The 20,757-nt window shown below is 39.8% G+C and overlaps 1 protein-coding gene across 9 annotated transcripts in view; it reads left to right on the top strand.

Annotated features, from left to right (window-relative positions):
* Positions 1–1,020: 1,020 nt before the first annotated feature.
* Positions 1,021–20,757, top strand: part of RNF111 (ring finger protein 111) — a 94,422-nt gene continuing 74,685 nt past the window's right edge. For 5 of the 9 annotated variants that reach the window (XM_036440441.2, XM_036440423.2, XM_036440414.2 and 2 more), the window contains exon 1: positions 1,026–1,423. The gene's annotated coding sequence lies outside the window, so the exon portion shown is untranslated. Of the gene's footprint in view, positions 1,424–20,757 lie in introns of all 9 variants that reach the window. The other 4 variants (XM_036440431.2, XM_036440395.2, XM_036440449.2 and 1 more) reach the window with 3 other exon arrangements.

The following is a 20,757-nucleotide window of genomic DNA, read 5'->3' as shown; positions in this document are numbered from 1 at the left end:
TGATTGGAATTGAACCTGGGACCCTTCAGTCAAAGGTCTCTCTCTCTACTGAGCCAAACTTCATCTTATTATTTTTAAATATTTTCTTTACTGAACAAAAAGGAGAGTATGAGTGAACAAAAGAAAGGGAATTGAGGAAAATTTGATGACAAAAGGAAGGAATTAATGTTTATTGAACACTTCATTGATAAGTAATGTTCAAAGCATTAAACTGTCTTATTTAATCTCATAAGAACCTTTTGAGATAAATAATGTTATGTCTATTTATTGGGAAGGACACAGATCTTTTATTCTAGATATGCTTTTATTTTTTTAAAACATATAATCGACATTTTATTTATTTTAAACAGATTTATAAACGTGTAATATATCAGACAGCTACAATAGTTGGCATCACTGGGATTTGAAAAGAAGTTTGATCCTGAAGCCTACATCCTCCTAATATACATAATGAAGCATTTGCTATCTACTCATCTTTAGAAAATAACTACGAAGGAGTGTATGATTGTACAGCCAGCTCCCAGGATATCTATGACTGCTTCTGATCTGATCTGGATGCAAATTCGTCTTAATAGTGAGGTGCCACGATCTTTGTCATTAGCGGGTGTAACTTGGGTTATCATTTGTTGTGAAAGACACTAAAACTAAACCCCATTTTTTTTTTTTTGTTGTTAAACCCTATTTTTTTTTTTAATTGTGCCGTAAATATGGTCAATAATTCCGTGGTCAGTTGTCATTTTTAGTTACGAAAAACTAGCTACGATGGAGTCAGTATGTTGCTTAGGCATTGCACAAGCACCAAGGAAAATGAACTACTAGTGTAAGGAGCTTCCCGACACCGCTCGGCTTCAGGGACAGACTGGTAAAGCGAGTACAAAGGGGAGGGCCGGGGAGGCAGGGGCGGGACCAGGAGAAGCCAGACTCTGAGCATGCGCAGAAACAAACCGAAGCTAAGAGAGGCGTGAAGGCTACAGCGACCTCACTTTCCGAACTGTCGTAAAGCCGCGGAGTGTCGCGCTCGTCGGGCAGAGGAGGGATTGGTAAGGCGGCGGCGGCGGCGGCGGCGGCGGCAGCGGCAGCGGCAGTAGCAGCAGAACAGCAGCAGTGGTGGCGGCGGCGGCGAGGTGTGAGGTCGGTGCAGCCTAGAAACGCCCACAGCTTGTGCGAAGGAGTTCCCGTGAGTCCCCATTAGGCACTCTGAACCCGGACTGGGTGAGCTGGGCCGAACCAGGCGTTGCCGCTCGTCCAGTTTTGGTGGCGGTGACAGACGCTGCTCCTGACCATAGGGGGCCTATTTAAGGCCGAGATCTGAATCGCAGACTGCTGGACTCTCGACCTAGCCGCCTCCGCCCGGGTATCCCCCGTCTTCCTTCCCGGGCCGGCGGTCCCAGGGACCCTGGGAAGAGGGTGGCTAATGACTAAGGTGAGGGGCCCGGGGGGAGGGGATCCGCGGAGGCCGCGCGTGCGCAGCGGGGGAGGGGCCGGCCCGGAGGGGAGAAAGAGGAAGGGCTGCGGCCGCGGAAGGCCGGGGTCGGCGGCCGCCGGCTCGCGGCTGGCTGGCTGGCTGGCTGGCGGCGTCGTGACTTGGGGGTCCGGGTCTCCTTGTAGATTTGTGTTGGAGCGGGGCGTTCTGTCTGCAGACACACCCACACTCCGCACAGCGAGGAAGTGTGGGTGAGGGGGTTTCTTCTCTGACTCTCCCTGGAGTCTTAGGATGGGGGCTGTGGACCCAGGCGTGGGAGCGCGATGTGACAATGGAGGGATGAGGAAGGTAACCCGCACCCGGGCTGTCGGAGGGCGCCGAGTCGGCCCTGGCGGTTGGGGAGTTGCCTTCTTCTGGATCAAGGAAACGCCGTCCGCGGGGCCGCAGAAATACAGACGCGTCCGATTTTGTAGAGAGTTGGCTTGTTCATGAAAAGAAAAAAAAGAAAAAAAGAAAGGAGAAGCTTGATATTTTTGTTGTCCTTAGATAATTTGTCAGTGGCATTTGCCATAGTGGAAGTAGCTGCTCTCTGCTGCAGAAATGGAAGGTTTTTCACCATAGTCGTTAAGTAGGTTACAGTAAACCTTTACGGATACTTTTTAACGCGTCTTAAGTTTTAACGTTTAAAAACATACCAGGAAGTGTAGGGTATTCATTGACTGTGTTTTTCTGTTCCTAGTGTGGAATGACTTAGTTGTATTTTATGCTCTCCTGTTTCTTGATTTATATATGCAGTATGAATTGAGGACCCTGAAGGGTTAAAGATGCCAGCTGACATAGACTTCATAGTTCCTGTCCTTTATGAATTTGTCAATCCAAACTTAATTCCATTGGTACTATATGTCTAATTTTCTTGTGTTAGGGAACTCTGAAACCAAAAAAAGAACAGACTGGGGAAAATAGTTTCATTTTCTTTCCCATTTTTGTTTGTCATTGCTTTTTCAAATAATAGAAGGTAATGTCATTATTACATAGGAGTCCTATAGTAATGGTTTTAACTTAGTTTTATTAGGGTAATCTACATTTTGATAGTTTGTTACTGTATTTTTTAGAAAAAATTTCATATAATTATAAACCATGTTGTTTTTCCATACTAAACAGTAGTTGGTTTTTGTTGGACAAAACAGGTGAGAAAGGAGCCCTTTTACTCTGAAAATAATTTTAAATCTTTTTTTTTTTAAAGCCTTGAATTATTTTACTTTAGTTTGTTTCTTGTCATTTAACCTTGGACAAATGACATCTCTCTTCTGCTTGTTTTGTTTGTTATCTAAGATTTAATAGTTTTTAAAGAACTAGTGAGGGTATTTGTGAATTTGTCTGATAAGTATTATATGAAAAACTACTAAAATCTCTCCCTATTCTTCAGAGCTGCTATATCTTGTGTGTGTGTATTTTCCTATCACTTTTTTCCTTTTGTTCGGTGTCTTTTGGTCACTTTCATGTTAGATCTTTCACTAGACCTGGTTTTTAAAGAAAGATAAAATCAAAATTCCATTTTGGTGAAAAATACATTATGGTGGAGCTTATATCTTAACAGATTTCACTGCAGTACTTTATTTCCATGGGTAATTGAAAAATATCTATACAGGTGTTTAAAATAAGAGATCAGCAACTTTACATGTGTAAAGCAAGGATTACACATCAATAAATATTCCTAAATAGTTATTTTGTACTTTAAAATGTGGAGTAAAAATAATTGAATTAAACAAGTTGGATTTTTAAGTTTATTTTATTTAAAAAATATATTTTATTGATTTTTTTTACAGAGAGGAAGGGAGAGGGTTAGAGAGTTAGAAACATTGATGAGAGAGAAACATCCATCAGCTGCCTCCTGCACACCCCTTACTGGAGATGTACCAGTAACCTAGGTACATCCCCTTGACTGGAATCGAACCTGAGACCCTTCAGTGTGTAGGCTGCGTTTTATTCACTGAGCCAAACTGGCCAAATCTAGTTGGATTTTTTTTTTAGATGTTTCTTTTATTATTTTGCCAAAGAAGTGTTTCTGTAACATGCTTTATTTAGAAAATAATTATATGTGCTGATGACATTTTCCCCCCTATGAGCCAGGACTTCAAATAGGGGGCGGAAATGACAGTACTAAAAAATGATAGTAATTAAAGTATGTTATAACACAACATTAACATTTTATGCGGGAACATTATCTTATGAAAGAATGCTGGGCTAGCGACAGGAGATCCGGATTTAAGATCTAGCTTTGCTTGCTATTCATTAGATCTGTGACTTTATTGATAACCACTCTAGACTTCAGATTTCTCAACTGTTAAAGAACTAGTGTGGGATAGATAAGTTTTGTCTAGGTCCCAAATTTAATGGTTTTTGGTATTCACTGTGATCCAGTCTCCAGAAAGAACGCTATACTGAGACTATGAATACATTCATGATACAAACTGGTACTGTATCTTAGAAAAAATCTGGTGAGGAAGCCATGTTTATTTTTCTAGGTAATGCTTCTGTCACATTGTAGCTATTTCTCATGATTTAAGAGCTCTCATGTGATACTAAAAATGGAACTTTGTTTTAAATCCTGGTAATGCTTTTGAAATCATCCTGAATAATTTTTCTTTCAGGAAACTATGATCACAATTCACTAAAAGTCCAGTATTAAAATGGCATACCCCTCTGTTCTTTCTTTCCTGTATGCCACAGATTCTTGGTAACAGCTGGCCCAGGTTTCTACAGATACTCGATTTAAACCATTACACAAGGAGTGAGCGACAAATGTTTAAAAACAAATACTACTGAGCTTACATTTTAAAATATATATTTTATTGATTTTTTACAGAGAGGAAGAGAGGGATAGAGAATTAAAAACATCCATGAGAGAGAATCATCGACCAGCTGCCTCTTGCACACCCCCCACTGGGGATGTGCCTGCAACCAAGGTACATGCCCTTGACCTGAATCGAACCTGGGACCTTTCAGTCCGCAGGCTGACGCTCTATCCACTGAGCCAAACTGGTTTTGGCTGAGCTTACGTTTTAAATAGAGGTACTTGCCTTATTACTTGGTCATTTGGTAAGTATTTATTGAATGCCTCATATTTTTGGCATTGTTCTTGGTCTTCAGTGAAGAAGGCACTTTGCTCTCATGGGGTTGACAATCTGTGGGGAAAACATCTAATAAACAGAATAGTTTTAGCCGGGACCGGTTTGGCTCAGTGGATAGAGCGTCGGCCTGCGGACTGAAAAGTCCTGGGTTCGATTCTGGTCAAGGGCATGTACCTTGGTTGCGGGCACATCCCAAGTGGGGAATGTGCAAGAGGCAGCTGGTCGATGTTTCTCTCTCATCGACGTTTCTAACTCTGTCCCTCTCAATTCCTCTCTGTCTAAAATCAATAAAATATATTAAAAAAACCAAAAAAAACCCCCAAAACAGAATAGTTTTAGGTAGTTGTGAGTGCCATGAATAAAATAGGACCATGTAATGGAGAATGAATGGAAGTGGAGCCCTACTATGGGTCGAGTGGTTAAAGAGGGCCTCTCTCTTTTTTTATATATATAATTGATTTTTTACAGAGAGTGAGGGAGAGGGATAGAGAGCTAGAAACATTGATAAGAGAGAAACATCAACTAGCTGCCTCCAGCACACCCCCTACTGGGGATGTGCCAGCAACCAATGTACATGCCCTTGACCGGAATTAAACCTGGGATCCTTCAGTCCACAGACCGACACTCTATCCACTGATCCAAACTGGTTTCAGCGAAGAGGACCTCTTTTTATTTGATTTCTGATCAATGACTGGAAAGAATCAGCCATAGTGACAATCTGGAGGAAGAGTACTGTAGAGAAAGAACAGCAAAAGCATTATATTGGGTTTGATTCTGGAGAATCTATAAGTGAAAACTGGTTTGTCTGTTAGGCTTTTTCATAATTGCTGAAAAACAATTTAAAAAAGAAGGTTGGAGATATTTTATGTGTAACAATTAAATGTAATATGTTGACATTGTTTAAATCCTGACTCAAATCAATAAAAATATTTTTAAAACACTTCGAAAGAAACTTGAATGGGAATGAGTATTAGATGATATTAAGGAATTGCTAATTTTGTTAGGGATGATAATGGAATTATGTTTATGTAAGAATATACCCATATTTTTCAGAGATGGAAACTGAAGAATGAGGAGGACAAATAAGATGTCTGGTATTTGTTTAAAAATATTTCCAAGCTTAACTGGCATTGCTCAGTAGTTGATCTTACATCTGTGAACCAGGAGGTCATGGTCCATTTCTGGTCAAGGCACATACCTGAATTGTTGGCTTGATCCCCAGTAGGGGGCATGCAGGAGGCAGCCCATCAGTGATTCTCATCATTGTTGTTTCTATCTCTCTTCCTCTCCCTTCCTCTCTGAAGTCAATAAAAAATTTAAAAAAAAAAATACTTCCAAGCAGACAAGGGGAAGAGAAGAGCTAAATGAAGCAAGTATGGTGTAATTTTGACATTTGTTGGGTTGGAGTATATATAATAGGTATGTGGATATTAATAATATCCTCTGCTTTTGTGATTTTTGAAAATGTCTACGTTTAGCAATGTATTTAAAATAATTTATACCAGCATTTATTCAACAAATATGACTGCTATATTTCAGACACTGTGTCAGTGCTTGAGTTAAAACAAAGAGCCAGGACCTTTAGGCCTCTGCCTCTGAGGAGTTTCTGGTTTGCTGGAGGAAAGAAAAGCCCCTCAGTGTGTACTGTGTTAGCGTGAAATCATAGATTTTTGTGGAGGTATACAGGATCAGCATCTTAGTGTTTATGTGGTTCCTTGAAAAGTCTTTCTCTTTATTTAGAAAATTAAAAATTTAAGAAATTCTATATGGAACTAGCTATATGCCAGTCTGAGTCACTGTTGTAGTCATTTCCCTTATTTGTATGTATTGATACTATATAGGACATCAGAATAAATTACTTCATTTCACTATCTCTTCATATCCTAATTTGCCTTTATTAAAATTTTTTATTTTGAAATAATTTCATAAGTACAGAAAAATATAAAATAGTACTGAAAACTCTTAAATACCCTGTACTCAGATTTACCAATTTTTAACACTTGTCACATTTGCTTTCTAATTCTCTTTTCTGACCATTTATCTCTAAACTAGAGGCCTGGTGTATGAAAATTCATGCCCTGGAATGGGGTGAGTCCCTCAGCCTGGCCTGCCCTCTTCTCCCCCAGTCCAGGAGCCCTCAGGGGCAGGAGGTGACCCAGCAATCAAGGGAAGGTGATGCCCCATCACACCTCTACTGCTGCCACTGCCAGCTGTGCAAGCCTTGGGTGGTCCTTGGGGGCTGGGCAGCTGCCATCTGAGTGTTGTCTGCACCTCGGGCTGGCCCTGGGTGGCTGGGGAGCTTAGGAAATTGGGGGGCTACGGAGGTAGGCCTTGCCTTTTTTCTGCTGCCCAGCAGGGCTGAGGGGACTGGACGCTGCCATCTTGTGGGCTCTGCCATCTTTGAGGGTGGGGAAGTCAATTAGCATATTCCCTCTTTATTAGATAGGACTAGTGGCCCAGTGCACAAAATTGGTGCACTCGTTGGGGGGGGATTCCCTCAGCCGAGCCTGTGCCCTTTTTAAGAAAATATTTTATTTTATTGATTTTAGAGAGGAAGGGAGAGGAACAGATAGAAACATCAATGATGAGAGAGAATCATTGATGGGCTGCCTCCTGCATGCCCCTTACTGGGGATTGAGCCTGCAACCCAACCCAGGCATGTGCTGAAATCGAACCTGAGATTGAAGGAGTCTGCAGGCCGACATTCTATCCACTGAGCCAAACCAGCTAGGGCCCAGCCTGTGCCCTCTTGCAGTATTGTAGCTCTTGGGAGATGTTTGACTGACAGCTAGCGGGCCTAAGGTGCTGCCACAGAAGCGGGAGTTGTGAGCCTGGCTTCTGACGCACTGACCACCAGGGGGCAGCTCCTGTGTTGATTGTCAGCCCCCTGGTGGTCAGTGCATGTCCTAGCCACCAGTTGTTCCACAGTCTGGTCGATTTGCATATTAGCCTTTTATTATATAGGAATAATCACTGTATGTTGCATCCTCTTGCATTATTACAGTAGTTACTAAACTCAGGAAATTTAACATTGATAATATAAAACCTTTTTCTTTTTTTAAATATATTTTATTGATTTTGTACAGAGAGGAAGGGAGGGAGATAGAGAGTCAGAAACATCGATGAGAGAGAGTCATCGATCAGCTGCCTCTTGCACACCCCCTACTGGGGATATGCCCGCAACCAAGGTACATGCCCTTAACTGGAATTGAACCCGGGACCTTTCAGTCCCCAAGCCGACGCTCTATCCATTGAGCCAAACCGGTTTCGGCTGATAATATAAAACCTTTATCTAATCTATATACCCTATTCCAGTTTAGTCAATTTGTCCCAATAATAGGATTAAAAAAAAATGTTTTATTGATTTTTTAGAGAGGAAGGAAGAGGGATAGCTAGCTAGAAACATCAATGAGAGAGAATCATCGACCAGCTGCCTCCTGCACACCCCCTACTGGGATGTGCTTGCAACCAATGTACATGCCCTTGACCAGAATCGAACCTGGGACCTTTCCCAGGCCAACGCTCTATCCACTGAGCCAAACTGGTTTCGGCATCCCAACTTTTAAAAAAAATTTTTTTAATTGAATTTGTTGGGTGTCGTTGGTTAATAAAATTATATAGGTTTCATGTATACAATTCTATAATACATCTGTATATTGTATTGTGTGTTCACCATCTCAAGTCAAGTCTCTTTTAGAAAGCAACTATTCTTTTCAAGTTCAGTGTTTCCCAAACTTTTGACATATATGTATCCCTTCTATAATTTTCGTAACGCTGAGTACCCTTCGTACTCATGAGAACATAGAATTAGGTGCAGCTAAGCACGGTGCAGTGCATATCCCCACCAAACTCCAGTGCAACGCGTACCCCCACCAAACTTCCTGTATCCCTGGGGGTATGCGTACCGCACTTTGGGAAACACTGAAGTAAGTGATTGATTTGATCTTAATTGTGATAAAATGAAATAGAAGGAATAAAATAAAAGATTATCTTTACTTTGTGTATGTGTGGAGGTGTGTGTATAGGGGAGGGTTTAAACACTTGACTTTAAAAAAAAAAGACTTAAGCCGGAACCGGTTTGGCTCAGTGGATAGAGCGTTGGCTTGGGGACTGAAGGGTCCCGGGTTCGATTCCGGTCAAGGGCATGTACCTTGGCTGCGGGCATATCCCCAGTGGGGGGTGTGCAAGAGGCAGCTGATTGATGACTCTCATCGATGTTTCTAGCTCTCTCTCTCTCTCCCTTCCTCTCTGTACAAAATCAATAAAATATATATTTTTTAAAAAATAAAAAAAAATAAAAATAAAAAATAAAAAATAAAGACTTAAGATTTATATACTGCCCAAACCGGTTTGGCTCAGTGGATAGAGATCGGCCTGCGGACTTCGGTCAAAGCCATGAACCTTGGTTGCAGGCACATCCCCAGTAGGGAGTGTGCAAGAGGCAGCTGATCGTTGTCTCTCTCTCATCGATGTTTCTAACTCTCTATCCCTCTGTCTTCCTCTCTGTAAAAAAATAAGTAAAATATATTAAAAAAAGATTTATATACTTTAAACTTTATAAGTTATAAGACCTTCTGGTCTGAAGGCAATTGTTTTTTGTTTTTTGTTTTTTAAATGAAAATGCTTATTATAATCCTATATAATAGAAGGCTAATATGCAAATTTTTCCCTCCACTGGGATTTTGACCAGGGGGTGGGGCTGGCTGACCAACTGCTTGTGGATGAATTTGTGCACAGGTGGGGTCTGGTCGGTCTGCCCTGTTCGGGGCCAGTTGTGCCAAGCCAGCCTGGGGGAGAGGCCACAGGTGGTTGGTTGGCTGGCGTCCCCCCACCCCCATCAGGGTGGTGGGGGCTAATCGGAGGCAGGGCTGGCCAGGGTGAGGGGCTGCAGGTGGTTGGCCAGCCGGCCATGCCCCCTGGTCAAAATCCCGGTTGAGGAGACAATTTGCATATTAGTCTTTTATTATATAGGATCTTGTCAAAGTTTACATATCTTCTCTCCTCTATGCATGAGTATGCCCCTGGTTTATTTATCTTTTAAATCTAACATGTTTTTCCAGATAATATTTTGAATGATTTTTATTGTTGAACCAGTTAATCTGCACATGGTTTAAAAAGTTGATTCGAAAAGGCTTATACTGAAAAACAGCAGTCCTACTTCATTGCCCCCTAGTTCTACTTTCTAAGCAGAAACATTCAGCTCTTAAAATTTTTTTTCTGGTATTTACTTCCATATTTCTGAGTAGTATATATCTAGCCAGTTTTGATGTTTTTGTTTTTTAAAAATTATTTACTTTTTTTAAATACATAAGTAATACATGCAAATATTACCAACTTCAGAAGGTATAAAGGGTGTACAAGGATAAATAAGTAGTCTTGCTATCCCTGTCTTCCTACTATCCAGTCCTTTTTCTTGGAGATATATCTTCTTTTACTATTTTATATGTACAGCAGTTTTCAGTGTGCTGTCCAGATTCTTAAGGGTGACTTCAAATGTTTTAGAAGGTCTGCTAGGTTGAAACTACTTAATAATACAGTAATATTAAGTTCTTCTTTGCTGCTTAACTATGTTGACATTTGCATTGATGGTGCAAATACAGTGGTGGTAAAACTGCTGGACTGCAGTGTATATCAGGACAGTGGTAAAATTGTACTTGTAATCATTATATTCTTTTTTTTAAAAAATATATTTTATTGATTTCTTACAGAGAGGAAGGGAGATAGAGAGCTAGAAATGTTGATGAGAGAGAAACATCGACCAGCTGCCTCTTGCACACCCCCTACCGGGGATGTGCCCGCAACCGCTATACATGCCCTTAACCGGAATCGAACCTGGGACCTTTCAGTCTGCAGACCGACGCTCTACCACTGAGCCAAACCAGTTTCGGCATAATCATTATATTCTTCACCTCCACACATTTACGGGAGGAAAAAGGTTTCATTTAAGAATGACCTTTAAGCAGTCAAACTTGTTAATTTGATTAATCTTGGCACTTTAATACATGCCTTTTTAATATTTCATGTGACAAAATAGGAAGAATGTTATAAAGTGCTACGGCTACATACCAAAGTATGATCCTTGTCTCGAAGAAAAATACTTGTGTGATTGACTTGTGAGCTGGACTAGCAAACTATTGTAGTTGCTTTTTCATGAAACACTATTTTTACTTGAAAGAATGATAACTATAGTCATTTAAATGGGTATTTGTACATATTTTCTCAAAAACAAATGAAGTGAGCCTGTCACTTCAGGGAAAACAACTGTCAATTTATTGCCAAGATAAAATTCAGGCTTTCAAGCAAAAATTAGAATTTTGGAAAACATATCTGCCTCTTTGAGCTTGGCAGCTTCTCAGCACCTTTCTGATGATAATGATGGTGATATTAAACAATGAGATTTTTTTTTTTTTTTTTTTGCTATTGTATAATGAAATGTTTCCGTTTTTGGAAAGATGTATAAAACTTGGTGGGCCCACTTTTTTCAAATGACCAATGTATGATATTACAAAATTATTCTGTGGGTGAAAGGAAGATCTACTTAAGTAAATATATTTTTAATGAATGGTATAAAACATTTCATTGATAAGGTTTCCGATTCCATATTTATAAAATTACACTTTGTTAAAATTTGACATAGTGTCAAAGAAGAGTAATATCCACATTTATCTGAAAGGTTATTAAAAATATTCCTTCCTTTTTCAACTACATATTTGTATGGAGCTGGGTTTCCTTATTAGATTGAATACAGAAGCAGATATAAGAATCCAGTTTTCTCTTAGTAAGTCAGACAATAAAGAATAAAACTTTATAGCAATGCCATGTTCTCAATCTTGGGGGGAAAGTATATTCATAAATGTTACTTATATTAACATGTTTGGTTTACTGTAGCTGCTCAATTTTCCTAATTTTAAAAAAATATTTTTTATTAATTTTTTACAGAGAGGAAGGGAGAGGGATAGAGAGTTAGAAACATCGATGAGAGAGAATCATCAATCAGCTGCCTCCTGCACTCCTCCCACTGGGGATGTGCCTGCAACCAAGGTACATGCCCTTGACCGGAATCGAACCCGGGACCTTTCAGTTCACAGGCCGATGCTCTATTCACTGAGCCAAACCGGTTTCGGCTAATTTTCCTAATTTTTAATGGTAAAATATTTAAATAGTACACTTATATGTGCGGTGAATAGGTTCACTTTATAAATTCTAAGTTTTGTTAAGAAAATCACATGATACAGCATTTTTAGTACAAAACATCTATAGAACGTGATTTATAATCATGGATTAGATTGTATTTTCTATGAAGTCACATTTCTTTAAAGAACTACATATAGTACTGGATAAAACTTGCCATTTTATTTTCATAACTGTTGTCCTGCCTTTCATTCCTCTGATAGGCCTTTATTCTTTTTTTTTTTTTTAATTCTTTATTGTTGAAAGTTTTACATATGTCTCCTTTTTCTACCTACTCCAGCCCCTGCCCCCCAGCACGTGCCCCCAAACCCCCTGCTGTCTATGTCAATTGGTCATGCTGATATGCCTTTATTCTTTTTTTTTTTCTAATATATTTTATTGATTTTGTACCGAGAGGAAGGGAGAGAGATAGAGAGTTAGAAACATCGATGAGAGAGAGTCATCGATCAGCTGCCTCTTGCACACCCCCCACTGGGGATATGCCCGCAACCAAGGTACATGCCCTTGACCGGAATCGAACCCGGGACCTTTCAGTCCCCAAGTCGACGCTCTATCCATTGAGCCAAACCTGTCTTGGCTTTTCTTAAACTCACTTTTAAGCACTAACTTAGAACTTCTGTGAGGTTTCTTCTCCATAATCAGTTCTTCTGTTTAGTATTTGGTTCTTATCTTGTTGTAGTTATTACATTTTATTAGAACTTGAGCATTCTCCCACTGTGGCGGTTAAGTTCTGAAAATTTCCATGGTAAATAGAAGAAATTTTATGTAAAAATAAGATCATGGGAACTGAAGTCATGACTGAACAGATGAACAGTCTTTTCATTTAGTTTTAAAAAAAGAGATCAAAACCAACAATTTATATGGGAATTAAGATTTAGATGTTTGTGCCAGACCTTAGTCAAGTCACTAAACTTCTATAAATCTCAGTTCTGTGGAGATAATAGTTTTTGGTGAGGATAAGATTGCCTGATCTGGCCCTTGACCACCTTTTCTCCCACTCTCCTTTTTCTGTTCTTTGCACATGTTAGGCCTATTCCTGTTTCATGATCTTTCCTTACTGCTTCCTTTACCAGGAATTCTCTTCCTCTTAGAACTGTGTGGCTTGGCTGACTGGTGACTGGTTCCTTCTTATGATTCAGGACTTTAGTTTCTTAGCAAAGAACTTGTTGATGGTCAGCCTTTACCATTTGCTTTATTTCCTTGATATCACATATTTCTCCCTAAAATTAACTTCATTGTCTGTGTATGCCTTGTTTGACCTCATTTACATGTAATTTCAATGAGAGCAAGGAAATTACATATTTCTTGTTCATGGCTGATCCCAGTGTCTACAAATAGTACCTAGCTTGTCATAGGCTCACAATAAATATTGAGTGAAAATAATAAGTAATAAATGTTAGCTAATATATTATCAGTGATATTGTATTTTCTAAAATATTAATAAGCTGCCCTGCCTGGTGTGGCTTGGTTGGAGCGTTGTCCTGTGCACTTTTTGGTCCTTTTGGTTTGCAGGTTTGATTTTGGTCAGAGCGCATATGTAGGTTGCAAGTTCAATTCCGAGTCGGGGTGCATACAGGAGGCAATTGATAGGTGTATTTCTCTCACTTCAATGTTTCTCTCTTTCTTCCTCTCCCCCTTCCTCCCTCTTTAAAATAAAAAACTATAAATAAATAAATAACTAAAAGTAAAATATTAATGAGCTACTATAAAATTAACTTCTGCTACCTGGGTGACATTTTCAGATTCTGGTTTGATTCCAGATGCTTGGCATAGAGGAAGTTTGGATAACCTAACTTGGCTTTATTCTGTTTACCATAACTGAGTTGATCTTTCTCTTGGACTTACCCATTTTATTCTAGTGTGAATGAATGTTTTTCTTCAGATAGCAGTTCTGAGTAGCAGTTCTAAGGCCTGGACTTATTTTTCACTAGTCTTCCTTGGTCTTGAACAAGCTTCAGTTTAAAATATTTTTTCTTTTTTACTCATCATCTTTACTAACCCTGATTTGCCTCTTTTTCGGATTATTTGGAAGAACTCACAGTTTATGTATATCAAATTCTGAAGATTGCCCAAAAAAGTTTTTGAGTAAATGCATGCATCACATTATTAGGGTTGGGATTACGGTCATTTTCTAGAGTCTAGAATCTAGAATCTAGACTATGACATTTTTGGGGGCAGTATGGCATATTACTTACCTTAATTATCACCATGAGCAATGACTGGTAGCCAAGAAAAACAACCCCCCCCCCACAAGAAAAGTTTGAATAAACCGATGATATTAGCATTTAGAATAATAAATCCTTGACTTCCCCAATCCAGTATCCTAGAATTGTTTAATAGCTTTGCTGTTTTTTGTTTTCTTGCCACAAAGATTTAAAAAAATATATATATATATTTTATTGATTTTTACAGAGAGGAAGAGAGAAGGATAGAGAGTTAGAAACATCGATGAAAGAGAATCATCGATCAGCTGCCTCTTGCACACCCCACTGGGGATGTGCCCGTAACCAAGGTACATGCCCCCGGCTGGAATCGAACCCGGGACCTTTCATTCCACAGGCTGACGCTCTATCCACTGAGCCAAACCGGTTTCAGCGCCACAAAGATTTTAACTTTGCTATTTGAATACACAGTTCTACAGAAGAAAAAAATATTATTTAGTCAGAATAATCTTGGAAGTCTCTAAAGTTGCCCATAAAAATATATACATAATATCTCTCAAAATCCAACATACTGTTGTTTCTTTAGTATTGTAAGAAATCACATTTTATTGTTAAACACCAGATGAAGTAGTAGTTTGTTTATGGTCCATTTTGTGGGAAGAATAAATGGCTCTAACCATTTGGATCTGACAGAACAGCAAGATGCTCATATCTTGAGAGGCACATGGGAAGTGAGATCAACTACAGAACAGTAAAATTTTGTCATTTTGTGTTAATTCTGGGCATATAATCATTGAGCAGAATATCAAGCATAATCTGTCTGGTTTAACTTAAATATATTTTATTGATTTTATTTTGTTTTATTTTTTTACAGAGAGGAAGGGAGAGGGATAGAGAGTTAGAAACATCAATGAGAGAGAAACATTTATTCAGCTGCCTCCTGCACACTCCCTACTGGGGATATACCCGCAACCAAGGTACATGCCCCTTTACTGGATTCGAACCTGGAGGCTATCTACTGAGCCAAACCTGTTAGGGCTGGTTTAACTTCTTTTTTTCTTGACTTCATATAGTTAAATTCACATTGTGGGTGTGCTCTCTTTCCAGAAGTGTTTTATTTAATTTAGTTTTCAGTATGCCTTTGCCTTTAATCTTTAAAATGTCAGTCACTCTTCCTGGCTTTTCTCTTATGACTCTTATTCTCATTCTTTCGAACAGACTCTTCAGCTGATGCTCTTAGGTTACATATTTTGACCTAAATCATATAGGTTGAGCAAAAACAACTTCTATCTAAAACTTGTTGGACTTCATTCAAGGAGAAATTGTTTCCCTGGGCTCTTAGGCTCACCATGTTAGATTCTCCATTCTCAGGGCAGCTGCCAGCTTTCCAAACTAGTTTTATGTTTCATTTTTATTTATTTTGTTCTTTCAACCTTTGCTTTGGGTCTTTAACAATTCAGGGTCAAGAAGTTCACTCAAATAAGATAGACTAGCTTGAGGTACATGTACCTAGAGAATTGAAGGCCTGTTTAAAAAAAATAAATTCAAAGGAGAGCCAGTGGGCTGCTTCCCCCCCACCCCCCCGGATGATTTTTAAAAGCTAGTTGACACTTCAACTTTAAAAATAATAATAAAAGCTAGAATCTACATACATTATTTTTGCTTAAAATATTTAACAACCCTTTGAGGTACTAAAGATTTTTCAGATGAGTACATTTAGGTACATAATGGTTAATAACTTGCTAAAGACTTAGCACTGATGGGTTAAAGAGATTTACATTAGTAGGCTTTGAGTCACCTAAGAAAGGAAGTCCAAAATTTAGGGGCTTAACCAGTATTTCTGCACTGCCTTTAAGAAAAACAGTAAGGTGTAATTTAAAAATATATATATATCTATTTTATTGACTTTTTTTACAGAGAGGATAGAGAGTCAGAAACACATCGAGGGAAACATCGACCAGCTGCCTCCTGCACCCCCCACACTGGGGATGTGCCCGCAACCAAGGCACATGCCCTTGACCAGAATCGAACCTGGGACCTTTCAGTCTGCAGGCTGATGTTCTATCTACTTGAGCCAAACTGGTCTTGGCAGTAAGGTGTAATTTTTTAAAATACACATTTTATTGATTTCAGTAAGGAAGAGAGAGAGATAGAAACATCAGTGATGAGAGAGAATCATTGATCAGTTACCTCCTACATGCCCCCTACTGAGGATTGAGCCTGCAATTTGGCATGTGCCCTCATCTGGAATTGAACTGTAACCACATGTGTATATCTCAGTAGGCATTGCCTTTGTCAAAAGAGAGGAAAGGATGGTGATGTTTTATTTGGATGGCATGATTAGGCATAGGGGATCACAATTTCTCTGTGTATTCCAGATTTTCTATAGTGAACATTTTATTTTTAAATTTATATATTTTTTAAAATATATTTTTGACTTTTTACAGAGGGAGATATAGTGAATATATATATATATATATATATATATATTTTTTTTTTTTTTTTTGTACGGAGAGGAAGGGAGAGAGATAGAGAGTTAGAAACATCGATGAGAGAGAGTCATCGATTAGCTGCCTCTTGCCCGCAACCAAGGTACATGCCCTTGACCGGAATCGAACCCGGGACCCTTCAGTCCCCAAGCCGACGCTCTATCCATTGAGCCAAACCGGTTTCAGCATAGTGAACATATTTTAAAAAGCAATTTAATTGAGGTATAATTTATATACAATTGAAGCCACACATTTTACTGTACAGTTAAATGAGTTTGGGCAAAAGTATATATTCATGTAGCTAATACCCCAATCAGGATAGGAAAATTCCACACCCTAGAAAGTTCTTTCTTGTTCCTTTGCTGCAAGTTGCCGCATCTCCTTCCCCAGGCAAACACTGATCTGATTTTTAACCTTATGGATTAGTTTTATTTGTTCTAGAACTTCTTATATTATAAATAGAATTATATAGCATCATTCTTTTGTATACAACTTCTTCTGGTCTGCAAATATTTTCCGTCTAGCATTTTAATTTTTATTTAGTATTAAAGTATTGTTGGAAGCTGCCCATTGCCTTCACTAGCATAAAGGGGTGGACAAGGAGTTAGAAAGGCTGGTCAACCTTGAGGCTCTGGCAAGGGTCAGAGTCATACACCCTCTGTCAAGTTGAGACAGAGGTAGCTGAAGCAACTTCCACCTTTTAGTCTTATGTAAATCCTTGCTGATCACCGAGTCATTACTGGAATTGCCTGCCTAAGGGTTATGGCTGTATTCCAAACCTGAATAAAAGGGATGGCAATGCCAGAGCAAAGCAGAGTCCTCCCTTGGGCTTCCTCCTGGCCCCCAATTCTCAAATTAGCATTTCTTGTCTCCTTCATTTAGTGCGGCCTCCTTCAGACCTGAACCCTGAACCCTGAACCCAAACCCCAAACCATGCTGGATGAAGGACACTCGAAAAGTATAGTTGGCATACCATAGTATATTAGTTTCAGGTGTAAATTTATATATCTTATGACGTGATCTCAAACATATAAAAGTTAAGGGAATTGCACAGTGAACACCCATCTCCCTAGCACCTAGATTCTGCAATTAACAATTTGCTATTTTTGCTTGATCACATGTCTTTTCATATATTTGTTTCTTTAACCATCCATCAGTCAAGCTTATTGGTGTTTTTGTTTGCATTTTATTTATTTATTTTTAATTATTTATTGCATAAAGCATTACATATGTCTCCTTTCCCCCCATTGACCTCTCCCTGGCCACCCAACCCTCCAGCACATCCCCCCCCCCCCCGCCTCCCCCCCCCCTGTTTGTGTGTCTTGGTTATGTTTACATGCACACATACAAGTCTTTTGGTTGATCTCTTATCCTCCCCCCCGCCCCCCCTGCCTTCCCACTGAAGTTTGACAGTCTGTTTGATGCTTCTGTCTCTATATCTATTTTTGTTCATCAGTTTTATGTTGTTCATTATATTCCACACATTTCTCAGACTGGCTTATTTTGCTAAGCATAATGCTCTCCAGGTCCATCCATGTGATGTGAATGGTAAGATTTCTCTATTTTTTACAGCAGTGTTCCATTATGTAGATGTACCACAGTTTTTTAATCCACTCATCTGCTGATGGGCACTTAGGCTGTTTCCAAATCTTAGCTATGGTAAATTGTGCTGCTATGAATATAGGGGTGCATATATCCTTTCTGATCGGTGTTTCTGGTTTCTTGGGATAGGGGAAGTTTTCAGTCATTATTTCTTCAAATAAGTTTTTATTATCTTGCTCTCTTCTTCTGGCACCCCTATAATTTTTTTTAAAAATATATTTTTTTATTGACTTTTTACAGAGAGGAAGGGAAGAGTGATAGAGAGAGAAACATCGATCAGCTGCCTCTTGCACACCTCCTCCTGGGGATGTGCCCGCAACCAAGGTACATGCCCTTGACCGGAATCGAACCTGGGACTTTTCAATCCACAGGCTGATGCCAAACTGGTCAGGGCAACCCCTATAATTCTGATGTTGTTAGGCTTGAAGTCCCAGAGGCTCCTTATGCTATCTTCATATTTTTGGATTCTTTTTGCTTTTTGCTTTGCGGTTGAGTGTTTTTTGCTTCTTTGTATTTCAAATCTTTGACTTGATTCTTGGGGACCTGTAGTCCAGTTGTTGGCAAACTCATTAGTCAGCAGAGTGGCAAACCATGGCTCCTGAGCCAGTTTGCCAACCACTGCTCGAGTCTGCTGTTGTATCTCTGTATATTATTCTTTTTTTTTTTAAATAAATTTTTATTCATATTATTACACATGTTCCTCTCCCCCCCCACCATTGCTCTCCTCCACCAGGTTCCCACCCCACCTTCTGCCCTTTCCCCACCCTCCATTGTCCTCATCCATAGGTGCACAGTTTATGTTCAGACTCTTCCCACATCCCCCTCTCCCCTTTTCCCCAAGTATCGTCAGTTCACTCCCCTTCCATACCACTGATTCTATTATATTCAACAGTTACTATTGTTCATCAGATTTTTAAAAAAAATTTCCTTGGTTTTTAGATTCACTTGTTGATAGTTACGTATTTGTTGTTCATAATTTTTATCTTTATTTACTTTCTCTTCTGAAAGAACCCCCTTCAGCAATTCATATAATTCTGGTTTGGTGGTGATGAACTCCTTTAGCTTTTTTTTTTTTTTATCAGCGAAGCTCTTTATCTGACCTTCGATTCTGAGTGATAGCTTTGCTGGATAGATAATCTTTGGCTGTAGGTTCTTACTATTCATCACCTTGAATATTTCTTGCCATTCCCTTCTGGCCTGCATGGTTTCTGTTGAGAAATCAGCTGACAATTGTATAGGTGCTCCTTTATAGGTAACTACCTTCTTTTCTCTTGCTGCTTTTAATATTCTCTCTTTGTCTTTTACTCTTGGAATTTTAATTATGATATGTCTTGGTGTGGTCCTCTTTAGATTCCTTTTGTTTGGAGTTCTGTGCGCTTCCTGGACTTGTAAGTCTAATTCTTTCACCAGGTGGGGGAAGTTTTCTGTAACTATTTCTTTCAGTATGTTTTCGATATCTTGCTCTCTCTCATCTTCTGGGACCCCCATAATTCTGATGTTGGTTTGCTTGAAGTTGTCCCAGAGGTTTCTTACATTATCTTCAATTTTCTGGATTCTCTTGCCTTCTACAATAGCTTCTGTGGAGGAGTGTTTTCTGGCTCTTTATGTTCCAAATCTTTGACTTGATTCTTGTGATCTTCCATTCTGTTTTTAGGACTCTGTATAATATTTTTTAATTCAGACAATGTATTCTTTATTTCTTGTTGATTCCTCATTAATTCTAGTTGATATTATCTCTATATTCTTTTTAAAAAAATAAATTTTTATTCATATTATTACAAATGTTCAAAACCCCCCCCCCCATTGCTCTCCTCCACCAGGTTCCCACCCCACCCTCTGCCCTTTCTTTTCATATCCTCATAAGTCTTATCGATCTTTTTTTTTTTTTAATATATTTTATTGATTTTTCACAGAGAGGAAGAGAGTGGGATAGAGAGTTAGAAACATCGATGAGAGAGAATCATCGATCAGCTGCCTCTTGCACACCCCCCACTGGGGATGTGCCCGCAACCAAGGTACATGCCCTTAACCGGGATCGAACCCGGGACCTTTTGGTCCGCAGGCCGACGCTCTTATCCACTGAGCCAAACCGGTCCCGGCTTATCGGTCTTTTTTAGGAAATTCTTGAAAAACCTTATAAGCGTAGATTTGAACTCTATATCCAGTCGCTTTTTGTCCTCCATTTCTTTCGTTTATGATCTATTTAGTTGTCGCATTTCGCAGCTACAGATGGGGCAGGGTTTCAGGGTGGAGCCTACAGCCTTGGCTTTCGTCAGCCCTGCCCTATGCGGCTCCTGGGTCTCAGGGTCCTTCAGTACTCGCTGCAAGCTCCTCTAAGAGAAAGGTGCCCTCGATTTTCGCCTGCTACCAAACAGTCTAGGCTTTCCCCCATTGAGCCAGGTATTGGGGTTCGGTTCAGTTGGAAGTGGAGTTGGAGGTGGCCTTCAGAGCAGTCTGGAGCCCCCGTCTCCTTCCTACCAGGGCAATCCCACGGCACAGCCAACCGTCCCTTCTCTGCGTGCAATGTGCGCGCCTCCGGGACCTCCTTTCGCCGCTCCCCCGGGGTTCCGCTTTACAGCCCAGCTCCCTATGGATGAGCCTGGGTCCCCGGGGTCTGGCCTAGAACTGGGGTTCAGAGCAGTCGGAACTAGGGCCCAGCACAGTCTGAGCTTTTATCTCCTTCCCGCTAGGGAATGTCAGCTAGGCACTCAGCCCCTCCTCTCTGGCTCTGTCCTCTCCGAGTGTCGCGTGTCTCCGTA

This window comes from Pipistrellus kuhlii, unplaced genomic scaffold (genome assembly GCF_014108245.1).
Source record: "Pipistrellus kuhlii isolate mPipKuh1 unplaced genomic scaffold, mPipKuh1.p scaffold_m20_p_1, whole genome shotgun sequence".
Lineage (NCBI taxonomy): Eukaryota > Metazoa > Chordata > Mammalia > Chiroptera > Vespertilionidae > Pipistrellus > Pipistrellus kuhlii.
The sequence above is the reverse complement of the archived record's forward strand: the minus strand, read 5'-3'. Positions and strand labels throughout refer to the sequence as shown.